Here is a 16,008-nt window from a genome sequence, read left to right as displayed (position 1 = left end):
AGTGTGTACCAAAATTGTTCTTTATTACACATACAACAATGCATCAAAATGTGCTAAAATCTACTACTATTTGAGGTGGCTCCAATTCTGAAAACCAAAAAATAAAGAAGGTAAACAGTGCTTTGTATACAATACTGTTCTCATTCATATATGATATATGCCCATCAGCTCTCACATGATACTTTTGTCTTTCACCTGAGCCTTTTCACCAAGAGTCTTTTCACCAAGAGTCTTTAACCTGAAATTTAATCATACACATAACAAATCAAACATCACCTAACAAACGATTTGTTTATGTAGAAAGCAATGTCGAAGCAAAAGTTCATTTAAAGGTGTGGTATAGTGTATACATGTACTAATTGCCTTTGATGCCTGGCTGATAATTGCCATTGTTTTTTAATGAAGGAAGATGCTATAATTGTGGCCACAAAGGCCACAAAATGAATGAATGCAAGAAAAGTAATGACAAAAATGAAATAACATTTCTTTCATGACCATTGTAATTGACAATTATATACTTTTTTTTGTATAGAGTTTAATCGTATGAGAAGAAGTAAGTTTGATTGACCTAGTGATAAAACATCAGCTTCATTAGATGGTTGAAAACTTCAAGTTGCATGCATTATTGTTAACAGAATTAAGCTAATGACACAAACAAATAAAAAGTTTTATGAACTACAGCCTTCTTATGAATATTTAACAGGACGACGTTGCTACATATGCAAAAGATTGGGCCATGTTGCCAAGCAGTGTAGGGAAGGAAACCTACCAGTCAAAAACGTGCTGAACAATTGCAGCAACTGCACAATAAACCTTACAAGGAAATAAATTTTAAATATTTTTTTTTTGTCATTTAGTCATCTTTAGCAGAAATACAAAAAGATTATATATTGTTTTTTTTCTCAAAACTTCATTAAAAGAAAATTCTTATTGCAAATATGTTGTGTAACTTAGTCTGATTGCACTAACATACATTACCACATTGACATAAATATGACTATAGAGCACTCTTTAAAAGTTAAGTAAAGAACAAATTCTGAAGAAACAAGACATCTTGAGATGTAAAAATGTGAATCAAAACAAGACGTGAACTGTAAATTTTCGATTTATTTCAAAGTCATCCACAGACAGAATGATAATCCAAACCATGCATACACATATATTAAGAAATGGTTTGTTAACACGGGACTTAAGGCTAGCAAAGAATTACAACTCTTCTCTTAAATTACAATACACTCATTCCACCAGTCTGGTCTCTTGTTTCAATTCATCCTTTTAAAATATGACAGCACTTCCAACTCCGCTTTCGTAAATATCAAACTATTTAATTTCTATTGCTTGACTTTCGTTACTTAATTCATGCATTGTAAATATATATGTGTATGCATTGTTTGGATTATCATTCTGTCTAAGGATGACTTTGAAATAAATCGAAATTTTACAGTTCACTTCGCGTTTTGTTTTCATTCACATTTTTTCATCTCGAGATATCTCGTTTCTTCAGAATTTGTTTTTACCATCTTTTTAAATTGTCGGCTGGACATGGCTCAAGACTTTTCTCCCTTGAAAAGAGACCACATCGTCACATCGTGCACATGTACATTAGACACGATGTTTAAAACGTTCAAAGAGTTCTTTCGTACATAGTTTATAGTTAATAGCTTTCTCGCAGGAGCCGATGACTGGAAAGCAAGCACAGTTGACTCGCTGTTACGAATTGTAGGTTTTATCGTGATTTTCATCAAAATTGCTAGCCGAATCCAAATACACACATTTTCCTCACTCTTTCTTCAGGAGGTGGGAAATTGTGAAATTTTCGGAAGTCAATTTCGGTAAATCTCAGCGGCAACGGACGAAATCCGCCATGTTTTTCACAACATCAGATATCTAAGGCCGCGCTTGAGATAGCCGCTCCAGTTATTATAGAACTCAATGGCTGACGCGACTACGCTACTAGCTTAGTAACCACGCAAAGCGGTAGTTTTAGACGCGCGACTAAAGCGACTGCCTAGTGTGTTTCAGCCTTAAGATGGGAAGAAGCTCAAATGGAAACTTCCCCCGATGAGGAACATGGAATAGCCCACCACAGAGGCTCAAGAACGAAAATGACAACACCTAAACCCTCATCTACACTTAAGAAAACTCGTTTGCGTTGGATAGACTATTAAAATTTGACATGTAAAGATTCGTTTTGTTTAAATAAATAGAGCAGTTGATATCAATTTCCTGATTGTTATCATCAGAATATGCAAAAAGAAAACACAGGCAATTAGTTTACACAAAGAAAATTTTATTGATAATAAACGCATCAAGCTTTTACAACAAATTTTATACTTGACCCAATGCCATCGTTTAGAGCAGGGGTCTCCAAACTACGGCCCGCGGGCCAGATGCAGCCCGTCGGGCCTCTCAATCCGGCCCGCAGAGGCACTTAAGAAAAAAAAATATAAACAAAATAAACTTTGTGCAGAAAGTTCACGTTATGATGCAAGCCAACTTGCAAGAGTGGCTTACGTCAATTTTTGTCCCAACTTCCTACTTCTGTTTCAAGCACATTGCGAAATTTAAAAAGCTGAAGGATAACGTGGAAATTTTTTATATTCTTCGGCCCTCAACATGCTGGATGAAAGTTCATGTGGCCCTCTGGCTGTAAAGTTTGGAGACCCCTGGTTTAGAGTTACACTAGTTTCTATATGAAAATATCTGCTAACGAAACTTGATACCTTGTTATCGTTCTCAACAGTATTACCATCAAACATGTTTACAATCTTATTCATGCTATAACCTCGCACTCTATGGCTGAGGTAAAATACGCAATATTGTCCACCTACATACATTTAGATACTTTGCAACTGACGTTTATTAAATCCCCAATCAAAATGATTCCAATAATCTCTAAAGAACTTATGATATCGTTCCGATGGTTGTCCATAGTTATCGAAGAATTTGGCTTTTCCTTCTGAAGGGAAGTAAAAGGCAACCCAATGGGTCCCCGGTAAATCCTTTTGGGTAGCTTTCGATTTTTTTAGGCAGACGATCGGCTGGAAAAAGACCGAGAAATTTTTTTCCTGTTACCGGATCGGGTTTCAAAGCGGTCCATATTTGTGAGGTGCTTATTTATCCAATGTAGTCATAAACGACATTCCTTTCGGCGTTGATGAGAATTATATTTTCAAACTCTCCATAGCAGACAAGGCTAACCGCATGAGTTGGTGGTGTCGAGAATTGTAAGTCAATGGCCAGGTTCTCTTTTTGCACCGTGTTAAAATGTTCGGACGCACTGCACATATCTGGGGTAAAGTCCACGCCGAACAGGGCAAACCGTTTGGGAAATCTTCACGCGTAATGCCATTGCCTGTGTCGTAATACATTTTCCCAGTGCCAAATAACTGCGATAGAAATGCTTCTATAAATCTCGGATTAGAACCAAAGGACAACTTGATTGGATTAAATGGTACAGATTCACCAATTATTGAAATGTATAACGATGAAATGTTGAAATTATGGAAATTGAATGGGTTCTTTTTATAAGCTCCGTTGAATGACGCACTTTCAACAAGACCGACAACAAACGATTTAGGCACTAAACCATCGAAAAGGTTTTCTGTTTGCGTTTCCAGAAGGAATTATAAAACTTTTGCTCCACACGTCTTACTGGGTAAATGGCTGGACCTCTTTTTAGGGCAACCTCGTGAGCCAGAGATGTACTAGGATTCCCTTTGGCTTTACGAACTTTAAGGTATGTATCTATCAGTTTCACTCTAAAGGCTGCATCGTCCACCGATGACACTAAGACAAATTCGTCACTGGTACGGTTCATGACCACTTTCAAATCAAAATAGCTAAGTAAGAGACGTTCACCAAAAAAACATCACATAAGATAGGACCTGCCATATCAACAATTTTACTTCCCATGATAAACTTATTTCTTGTCATCAAACCCCCGTTTGGACTTGCTTTGGCAGGATCTGTATTATCCATCTGACCTGTAGCATCTTTGTAAAATAACGCAGCGGTGAGTTGGGATTGCTTGGCTGGTGGACCATAATTTAAAAGTGTGCCTGTTGCTTGTGTAACTAACTTTCCTTTTAGAAACACCTCAACTTGCTTAAACAAACTGTACAAGAAATTGTTTACAGGTCCAACTTTAGTGTCATCATCGATATCCCCACCATCGGCTTTTGTTACCTTTGCTCTAGCTACCAATATTGTCTTAGATATGTCAACATAATCTTCTGTGCCGGATATTAAAAATGTAATTGGTCCATTTTCAGATACGCTGGACACAGGTTGAGGATCAATCCAATGCCCTTTTTCTAAACTGACTTGTGTTGGTGGGACAGAAAATAAATCAAGTTCGGTTTTTGTACATTCTACAGATTTTGGATGAACGCAATCCATATTTAGCCGAAAATGTCATCTGATTCTTTAGCTGCTTTACGTCTCTTGGCTGAACTGTGAATGGAGACGGAACTCGTCGCCTTTCTCTTTTTAGCTGGTTTCCTTGTCCATTTCTTTGAAGACTTTCAAACTGTTGCATTCTGTTTACAGCCATTTTTCCCACATCTTTAGCAGCCTGATTTACTCACGATTTTGCAGAGTATTCCACAGTTTTCCCGGAGATAACATCGCCTAAAACGTTTGCTCCTGTGTTAAGAGCAATTTTACCCAGAGTTTTTGCACCGCTTTTTGCCAGAGATATTACAGCTCTAGCCAAACTGCGAAATAAGCCGCCAAGACCATAACCCACTTGCCAATATCCTCTTTGCCAATGTGCTCCTTTAAACACTGGAGATGAACTGTATCCTTGTTGTTGGTTGAGATAATAGCCGAGTAAGATTGACAATTGTTGATTAAATAATACTTTATAACCTTGTTTTACAAGGAATTTAAATTTTCTGTACGGGGGTCAAAGCTCAATCGAATATTGTCGTTTATCTTGTTGTCAAGAGTCTCATTAATTGCTTTTACTAGGTCGAAGGCTTTTCATACAAGCCATGGTCGACAAATACCGAGTAGGTAGACCTGATTTGTAAGTTACATATATATGTGTATCAAACCTTTTTCAACGTATACCAAGTATGCGGGTACGTGATTGAATACACCCTACTTCCCAATTGCCGTTTAAATTCACAACGTGTGGTAATTTTACGCGATAACCGAAAATTTGTGAAAAATTCTTTTGAAAATTCTGTAAATACCCTTCTCAAACCTTCGTTTTATTTTAATTATTCGTACTTGGTCACCTATTTCAAACTTATATTTTATATGCGGAGGTTTATTTAATTTGCTATCACCATATAAATTTTTGCCGAATTCTATCTTCATTTTCACTTGTAACGTTGATCGGTTTTTCCTTAATGCTGCGATGCATGCTATGATTATAAGAATGCAGTAGATCAGGAAGCATGTCAATGTATCTCATGGTTTTGTTTGCTGTAGTAGCGCCACATTTTAGTTTTCAGTGTACGTAGCAAACGTTCAACGATGGATGCCTTTGTCTCGTTAAATGTATTAAACAAGGTAACGTTTTCCTCTGTCAAAAGTTTCTTAAAGTCACGATTAAAAAACTTCCGGCCTTGATCTGTTTGAATGTGTGTCGGTTTACGTCCTGATGACAAAATATTTTAAAAGCTTCTACCAACGACAATCCTGTTTTCTGTTTGTAAATGATGATCGTCCAGGTTAATAAAGTCCTGAGAAGGACTGTTTTGATGTTGTTGACTGACGTTTCGACAACCTTAGCGGTAGTCATCTTCAGAGTCAAATGAGGAGAAACGTCAGGTTAGCCGTATTTGTTGTCTGGTTCTTACGTCATTGTATTGTGTGTACAGGAAATGTGCAGGAAATTTGTATTGTCATTGTGGATTAGTGTGAAGTGAAATATTTTATTTTAGTTGTGATGTGTGATTTAGGTGTGACGTTTTTAGTTGTAGTGTGTGGGTGTCAATTGTATCATTGTGAATTAGTTTGAAGTGTAATGTTTTTAGTTGATCGTTTGTTTGTATTGTGAATAAGTCGTTTGTAAGGTGCCGGTAATTGCTGTGATCTGTTCAGGGGGGTTTGTTCCAAGTTGGTATACCAACTTTCTAATGTAAGCCGTTGTCTATAGTCAGTACTGTAAGTGATGCATTTTGCCGAGTCCCAGTCAATGTTGTGCTTTGTGATTCGGTGATGTTCGGCAATGTGATTAGTTTTGTCTTGTTTCTTAGTAGCTCGTTTGTGCTCAGTAAGTCTTATGTTTAAGTTCCTGCCAGTTTCCCCGATATAGGAGGCGTTGCAGTCGAGCAGTTTATTTTGTAAACTGCACCTTGTCGTTCGTTGGGTTGTTCTTGTCCTTTATGTTCGTTAGTACTTGTTCGTTAGTACTTGTAGTACTTCTTGACAAGTCTCTGTCCTAGCGTATCAGAGAGACTTGTCAGAGACAACAAAGACGAGATCAGAAGCAGGATAGCCTCCACTTTACAATCGTCCTCTATACGTGACAACAACTTGACAAAAGACGAACAACAAGCACTCAAACGACTAAAACACGACAACAACATCGTCATTTTACCAGCAGACAAAGGACGCGTGACTGTGGTCATGGACAGGAATGATTACTTTAACAAAATGGACGCACTTGTTAACGACAGACAAACGTACGAACAACTCAAACGAGACCCAACACCATCACTAGTACGCAAACTTAACAGCAAGATCTTCTATGAGAAAGTCTAACATTATATCTGATGTCTCTATGAGAAATCTAACACTATCCACTCAGATGTTCAGTACCACGACCACCCAGACTATACGAACTACCTAAACTTCACAAACCACAAATACCCATGCGACCAATTGTATCATTCTGTGGTTTGCCTACTTACGAACTTTCAAAGTACTTGACTAACATACTGCAACCACTAACAAACAAATCAAAACACAAGCTACATTCCACTGAAACTTTCATTAAAAACTGTGCACTATACAAATACCAGACAACTATATACTAGTGTCTTTGATGTGAAATCACTGTTCACCAGTATTCCACTTAATCTGGCACTTACTTGTACAAAACCCTCATTACAAACACCACGGACGTACTGCCATTACCGACAGAAGACATTATGGAGTTACTAGAGCTCTGCCTCACCTCGACTTACTTCCAATACAAAGGACACACTACAAACAATTACATGGGACAGCAATGGGCTCGCCCGTTTCTGTTGTAGTTGCTGAAATTGTAATGCAATCTATAGAGGATTGGGCACTCATGACTTACAAACATGCATTACCTTTTGGTTTCGCTACGTAGTTGACACAATCACAGCACTACATGCAGACAGATTGATGACTTCCATACTCCCATCAACAAACAGAACAGTCACATACAATTTACCAAAGATGTCGAAGAAAACGGAACTCTTCCTTTTCTCGACTGTTTGGTAAAACATGACAATCAAAAACTAGGAACAACAGTTTATCGCAAGCCAACACATACTGACCGACTACTAGACCAATCATCTTACAACCCTACATCACACAAAGCCACCACATTTAGAACATTAACAAGACATGCACAAATCATATGTGATTCACCGGACGCTCTACAAAACGAAAACAACTATCTCAAACGTGTTTTTGACAAAAACAACTATAACTCTGACTTTATCAAACGCAACACTTACAAACCCAACGAACCCAACTAAACGAACAACTCAGTGACAACAGCAACGATACCTTACATCAAAGGTACGTCTGAGACTATCTCGCGTATCTTACGACCATACAACATACGTGTCGCACATAAACCAATCACATTTACAAACATATAACGATACTCCCGGGTTCAAACCATTTACTTTAATCCTGTTTTCGTTTTTAATGGAACAGCCCCTGCATATTTGGAAAAAACATCGATACAGATAAGAAGATAGCGATAACCGTTATTATACTTTTGCAAAGACTACATGTCTGCAAGATCCAATTGCCACTGGTCGTCAATACCACTCACTACGACACGATTTCTTTCAAACTTTCTTCGAATTGGTTTATGCAAAGAGTATGCGTCTTGTTGCATGAGCCATTATTTAATTCTTTCACGACTAATGTCATATATTCCTTCTGCCTTTACATCGTGGTACAAACGTTTAACACCCATGTAGCCTCCTGGACGTTTTGGATTGAAGTATACACCGGCTAAGTACTGGTCGATGTTACTCATGACAATGTTCTCATAATAATAATTTTGCAATTAGATGTCAATTTCTTTTAACTACTCATTATCGACGGGTTCAATGTTTTCAGTTACAGGCAGTGTTTCTTCTATCGCATTATCCGTCGGAAGTTTTATTGCGGCAGGCCCATACTTTTAACCGTTTTACTTGTGTATCCTGCTTGCAAATGCCCTTCAAGATTAAGATCATTGCGTCCAAAACTTATTCCAAATCGAAACATTTTCTAACGAATATGATTTTTATCTCTTTTAAATTCTCGCTTTTGTCTTTACTCCCGCAAACCCCCATACTTGTCTAGTAGCTAATCCAGGCCTCACAATGAAATGAACGTTATGTCATTCACCTTTACACGTTTTTGAAAGAGACATTTTTACTGATTTATGTAGTCCATTGATCACTTTGGTCTGTTGTCACGGTCATTCATACTACAATCTCAAATACGGCCAAGTTGGCAACTGAAATATTTATTAAAATGATACAAATAGTCTCATACAGATGTTCTATACTTCAATTTACAAGCACAATAAAATAATCAAACAAATTTACAAGAAATGGTGGTTCAATTGTTTGTGTGTAAATTGACATAAGTTCATTCGACGGTTCTTTCCAGAGTTTTTCATAGTATGTCTTTTGAGAAGATTTTGGTCCACTGTACTTTAGAAACTTGAAGGCTTCACATATTCCATTCCAGACGTGTTCGCGACTCATTGCATTCACTACTCGATTTGCAAAAATTGAACCATCAATCCTCCTCAGTCAACATTTCCAAACAGTTTTGATGATCTGTCCAAGGTTCGAATACATGCATCTTTCTCAGCTCTTTGTAGCTCCTGAATCTTTTACTCAAAATTCGACATAAAGCAAACTGATAATGTGACTGTGGCCGATATCTACGAATTCAACATCGTTAGCATATATCTGATTGGGGACAAGTAGCAAGGCTTCACGTGCCGTCCCTGATTTCGACTGATTGCTACAACACGCGCAACACTTCCAAACGTCCAGCCCGAGTTGGGATCGCCCTGGCGCGACAAGATATGATGATGATGATGATATATCTGATTAAACATGTGTGCCATAATTCTTGTCTCTTTTCTAACGTCTGACAATGTCCAACATGATTGGACGTACCGTCTTTACATTCGAGAAGAAAACAGGAAAACGAATGCAATGTTACTTTACCTATAGCAAACAATATTAAACTCTGTCGTATTTCCGAATATCCATGTCGTCCAGTAATAGCTCTTGTTCATTCTACTCTATTTCCGGTTGAGATGCGCATGCACCGATCAACTTCAGGGGGCTGAAAACTAACTGGCAAGGGTAAGAGCTCCGTGACAAAAATGTGACAAAGCTGCATCTTTTCTACTAACACGCGGCATATCTCTTCTTTGATTTTTTCTGTTTCTTTAGGTGTTGCTTTAGTAATGGCTAGTCCGTCGTCACGATAGAGGCCTCTGTTAGTGATGATGTGTTGTAATTGTGAGAGGAGATAGCTTCCTACAAGTTCGCATTGTCACGTCGAATGTAGAGTTGTGTTTCTTTTGCCTGGGTTGTTGGTTATGAATGAGGTATGAAGTTAAGATTTTGTTTGTGTTCTATGGAGTTGAGCCACTTGATCACAGATGACGAGTTTTCCATTGGTTCAGAGAAATAGCTTTTATGGTATTGTTGTTTTTTCTCTGTCAAGTATTTTTTTGCTAATTTTTCCAATTTCAGATTTAGTAGGGTTGATTAGTCGGCAGGTGGGTTTATTTGCAAAGTTCGGCTTGTAATCATTGAGTGTTATGAATGCGTATTTGTTAGCGGTGGAGTCTACTCTGTCAGATATACCCAGTTGTGATGTGATATTTTTGTCTTCGGTGTGGATGGCTTGTATTGCGTCGACGTTAATTTTCTTGTATAATTTCGTGATATTTTGTTCTAGGAGGTCGTTTTATTATGGCTGGTCTAGTTTGCTGAAGTTTGTTGTTTTTCAGGTGCGATAAAGCTTTTTTCCTGTTTGATGGGTGTGGTGTTGTCTTTTATTTGGTGAGAAATGTGTTGTGTACTTTAAATTTTACTGACTGGATCATCTTCATCATGTCATTTTCGAATTGTTTTAAGTCATCAATCAGTGGAGGGTTTTTGTGCTCTTGAAACCATAGTTGTCTTTACAAGCTGTAATAGAATTCGGATTAAGAAAAAAATAAGCCTTCCAACGCATATTGCGTAGGAAGGATTCATATTTTTCGATGAATCGTTGCAGGTATTCATTTGGTATACATTTCTTTTATTCCATTGTAGAATATCCACAAAAATGCCTGTCACGTAGAACAAGATTGTATTGAATACTATTTTCATCTGGGATACAAGTGTCAAGACATCATGAATTTACTGAAATCACATCATACTGTTACGATGAGTGTCCTCACATTGAAAAGAAAAATACACAGATATAACATAAAGAAAAGAAAGGTCATATTTGATGAGTAACAGCCCAGTGATGATTATAAAAGCAGAAATGGAAGTGGCTGGACAACTTTCCGGTTACCGTAAAATTTGGCATCTACTTCGAAGACATCATTATTTTTATGCTTCACGAAGTATTAGGGACCAAGTTGTCCATGAGCTAGATTCCCAGGCCAGTAAAGAAAGAAAGAAAAGTAAATTTAAACGGCGAACGTACTTCTTTTATGGTCCTAAGCACTGTTGGCATATTGATGGTAAATTTAAGTTAATTTGCAAATGTTCAATTTTTGTATCTAGTTTGTTGGGCATACTAGTTGTGTCAGCCAAGGAAAAAACACCCAAAATGTCATTTACATATATTAGGCACTGTTTCATATTATCGACATTTTCAAGATTCATACATAAAGCTTTAGTTTGGAATGCATGGGAGAATAGTTTCCCCCTTGTCCTTGCCAGCACAATTGATGCAAATATTTTCATAAATAAGTAAATACATATGAATTCCCTGCAGGATTTGATAAGCTAAAGTCCTTTGGCTTTCATATGCATGCAGCAACTGATGGCATTAGTAAGGTTTTTGTGGTTGGAGGTGTGTAAGTAAACAACTGTCCAAAAGAGCCAACGAAATTACATTTAGATTGTGTGATCGAACATCGAACCGAAAATGGTGATTATGCAACCGAAAATGGTGATATTGCAGTCATTAAATATTATTTTCATGATAACGAGAATGCTCATAAAAATAGAACATCCACTAGAAATCAAAAGATTGAAAACTCGTGGTCACATTTTCCTAAATCTTGTTCTGGTAAGTAGGAATTACAACAACAATATTAAAATTATGTTAGACGTAGTAACTTTTACCCTTTTTGGATCTACTATATTGTTTGTAAACTTTACAAACTAAAAAAGCAGGCGTGAAAAGTTGTTTAAAAAGTTGGTAGTTGCAATTAATCTTTGATCACATGCTTCTTTAACTTGGTAGACAAACTTTTTAATAAATTTATATGATATCAGATCTGGGAATTTGAAAGTGCATGACACAAGCAGTGCTAATGGTTTTGTTTCCAAGATATAATTCAAGCATCATTTAGGGAAATGAATGAGTACTGGAATACGCATTACATTAGGCCATGTCGCAATGAAACCTCTCCAGAACTTCCTAATGAATTGTTTTATTTGCCAAAAATGCTGGGGGTGTTAACTATCTTGTTAGGATCAGTCATAATAAATTGATGAAATGAAGTTGTGTCATTTTGAAGACACAGATGATGAAAGCTCATGCTAGGAATACTTTCAATATGTTATGTATCGCAATGGTGCCAGATATTCAGACAGTGCCGAAGAGGCCTAAGATTTTTTACGCTATTTAACTGAAAAAGCTGGAACTGAAGTTTCCTCTAGTAATGAAATTTAATTTTCATTACATGTGCCAAAATGCATTGTTTTTTTGCAACAAAAAGGATTGCAATTAAATGAGAAATGATCTTCGCACTTTGCTGGACAATTTAAGCAATCGTCTCAGGAACCTGAAAAATCAGGTGACTCAACGGGATTCGAACCCATGACCTCTGCGGTGCCGGTGCAGTGCTCTGACCAACTGAACTATGAAGTCACACAGTGTTGAGCAGGTCAATATTGTTGGGCTCATGTTTTCTCGTGAAAGGAATGTCGTATGAATGTTTTATGCACTGCACCGGCACCGCAGAGGTCATGGGTTCGAATCCCGTTGAGTCACCTGATTTTCAGGTTCCTGAGACGATTAAATATCCAGCAAAGTGCGAAGATCATTTCTTCATTTAATTTCAAAACACCGCACTGCATAAAACATTCATACGACATTCCTTTCACGAGAAAACATGAGCCCAACAATATTGACCTGCTCACCACTGTGTGACTTCATAGTTCAGTTGGTCAGAGCACTGCACCGGCACCGCAGAGGTCATGGGTTCGAATCCCGTTGAGTCACCTGATATTTTCAGGTTCCTGAGACGATTGCTTAAATTGTCCAGCAAAGTGCGAAGATCATTTCTTCATTTAATTTCAAAACACCGCACTGCATAAAACATTCATACGCCATTCCTTTCACGAGAAAACATGAGCCCAACAATATTGACCTGCTCACCACTGTGTGACTTCATAGCTCAGTTGGCAGAGCACTGCACCGGCACCGCAGAGGTCATGGGTTCGAATCCCGTCGAGTCACCTGATATTTTCAGGTTCCTGACACGATTGCTTAAATTGTCCAGCAAAGTGCGAAGATAATTTCTTCATTTAATTTCAAAATACCGCACTGCATAAAACATTTATAAAAAGGATTGCATTTGTACAAACATCAAAGTTTAATTGCATGCTTCAAATTGGATTCATTGTTACCTAAAGTTTTTTAACGAATAATTAAACATGAGCATAGTTCAAATTAACTAATAAAAAATAATGTAGTTCCAATTACGAAAATTTCAAAATGTTTTTCGTTAACACATCCCGTTGATTACTATCCCCCGTAAATAATATCGAAATACAATTCTCATTATTATATGAAACCAAATCCCTTGCGTTCAATGTGTGCAGAGTCAATTTCCAGTTAGTTGGTTTTAACTATCTCGATAATGAACAGTTCATGTAATGCTTCAATCACAACTGTTGGCAGACAATTTTCTGTACATACATGCATGCTTCAAATTGACCGTTAAGGGCTTGGAAATCCCAACGGTGGAATTTGGTCGCATCCTGTTATGAATTTGTGCAACACGCACAAGGTATAAGTAGAGTACGTACCTATAGAAAACTCCAGTATGTTCAAATTTCAAAAATATTCCAAGATCTTTTTTGTCAAGTGTGTTTTGATTGCAACACATCAGATATACCTTGGAAAGCATTAAAATCCTGCAAGAAATCATAAAATAATTTGTAAACATCAGCTTCTGCCCGAGTGATAGAAGGCAAAAAAGAAGAAGAGCACTTTGCAACAAATAATACCTCCATTTCATTTCTTCTTTCACTGCTATCATCGTAAAGCAATGATAGCTGGAAACGTTGAATAGTATGCATTACAGTTTCTCTACAATTGTAAATTCTGAACCAAATAGTAATCAATAAAAAAAAGAGGAAATGAATACAAAATGAATAGTTTAAAAGTTGCCAGTTTTTCAACGCACCATTGCCCTCAACCCTTGAAAAATTTTTACTTTTACAATGTATATTGTTGTCAAAAACATGCTCTTTACAAGATATAGAATCCTTAACCAGGTGGTAAAGTTAACTGTATTTCACTTTTTTCCATCGATTTCGAATTGATTTTAGGAAAGTTTTAACATTTGAAAATACAGAAAATGACGTTATCTAAAAATTTTACACTATTTTTAGATTTTAAATATAAATATCAAAGCCCAGCAAAGTGCTTTTAAAAGAGCCATTTAATGCATTAAAAGAAATATTTATTTAAAAGTGTAACGTTTCGTCTTGACTCTCAAGACATCATCAGACAATATTGAATTACAAGTATAGAGGGATATATATATAATAGCTATTTATATAATATTAAATTACATGGTGGGATGAAAACGTGTCAGTAAATATTGGATAAGATAGTATGACGTGGGATGAGTAGAAACACGACAGAAACAAAAAAAAAGCAAACACAAACAATCATAAAGTATACAGACATGGGGACGAACGAAATCTGAATAAAGTAACTGAAGGACAATGGAGTTTCCTTGGACGTTAAGAGATGGTTTCATTTTGCTGATTAAGAAGCTTTCGTGAATAAGAAGCTCTTGCGAGTCTAAGCATGAAGAAAGTGTTTTAAAATCTTCGAAGGTGGCGGTGTGTCCTGTGGATTTAAGGTGTTATAGTATGGAGGAATGACAATGATGTTTAGAAGGTTTACCATTTAAAGGGGTGATGCCCAAATGCTCTTAAATTCGAGTGTGTGGGTGGCGGGTGGTTTGACCCACGTACGATGCGGAGCAGCATCGACACTTAAAAGAATAGACGGCATTTGATTTCAGAGTTTTGGGCACTTTGTCTATGAAAGGAAACAGGCTGGAGAGACGTTTGGTGGATCGAAAGAAGAATCGTATTTCACAGTGTGGGAAAGCGGCACTACAAAGGCGATTGATTTGTGTGCGGATTTGGGATGAGTGTAGACCAGTAAATGGAAGGCCGAAATACAGTATTTTCTTGGGTACGGTATGAACAGGTGGTTTGGGTTGAAAACTTTGTCAAGAAACATTTTTACACAGTGATCAAATATGTGACATGGAAATGAATTGGAAATAAATAATCTGCCTGCTTTTTCGATTTCAATATGGAAGTTTTCATAAGTAGAGCAAATATTAAAGAAGCGATGAACTAAACATAATATTAAACTGCGTTTATATGTTAGTGGGATGAAGCTGTGGAAATTAGTAAAAAGACCAGTGAACGTAGGTTTTCTGTGTATGGACGTAAAGAACTTTCCATTAGAGCGATGAATAGTGATGTCAAGAAATTGAAGTTTTCCATTGTGTTTGATTTCACTCGTAAACTGAATAATGGGGTGTTTGTGGTTTTAATAGGTAAGAAAGGGTTGCAAATGGTCAGCAGTACGAAATTAATAATCAACGTATCTTTTATAAAGCAGGGGTTTAAAGTGAGAGGGACAATTTTTGAGCCATATTTCTTCATGGAATGACAGAAATATGTTAGCAAACAAGGGTCCTAAGGTGCTGCCCTTTGCAACGCTATCAACTTGGTGGTATAGATGACCATTAAATAAAAAATGACAATTCTTAACTGTGCGGTTTAAGAGACTAGTAAAGTTGGGGCGACTGAGGCTTTGAAAAGAATTGTGGTGGGCAGACAAATGGTTAGTAATTATTTCAATGGTATCATCAACGGGGATGTTAGTAAAGAGTGAAGAGATGTCAAAACTGGCCATTACAACATTATCAGTGTTGATGTTCAAGGATAAAAGTTCCTGGGTGAAAGAAAAGGAATCTTTGATCATGAAAGAATTGGACGAGATTGGGGTGAGAATGGGAATAAAAATTTAGCTATCTTATACGAGTAATGATTTATACATGATAGGATAGGCCTTAGTTGAATGTCGGTTTTATGTACTCTGAGTAGTCCATAGAGAATACCTATTCGTGAACCTGTTGGGTAGAGTTCGTCATATGTTCTTTGATCGATTGATTTAGATGATCAATTGATTTAGGTTATTTTTAAATTAACCACTGAAATAATTGTCTTTAAGTTTGAACATACAAATAAAAACAAATATTTGTTTCTAAGAAAAATTTTTCGTTGAATAAGGAATTGAATATGCAAAACATTTTTGCAAAGAAGGCTGAAC

At 36.9% G+C, this 16,008-nt stretch overlaps 1 long non-coding RNA gene across 1 annotated transcript; it reads left to right on the top strand.

The window, feature by feature from the left end:
• Positions 1–300: 300 nt before the first annotated feature.
• On the top strand, positions 301–970 carry LOC124437236. The gene is made up of 4 exons (XR_006945624.1): positions 301–332; positions 406–459; positions 533–553; positions 704–970. It is a non-coding gene; the product is annotated as an uncharacterized LOC124437236 (long non-coding RNA).
• Positions 971–16,008: the final 15,038 nt, after the last annotated feature.

The sequence above is a fragment of the Xenia sp. Carnegie-2017 genome, unplaced genomic scaffold (genome assembly GCF_021976095.1).
Source record: "Xenia sp. Carnegie-2017 unplaced genomic scaffold, XeniaSp_v1 HiC_scaffold_16, whole genome shotgun sequence".
NCBI lineage: Eukaryota > Metazoa > Cnidaria > Anthozoa > Malacalcyonacea > Xeniidae > Xenia > Xenia sp. Carnegie-2017.
The sequence above is the reverse complement of the archived record's forward strand: the minus strand, read 5'-3'. Positions and strand labels throughout refer to the sequence as shown.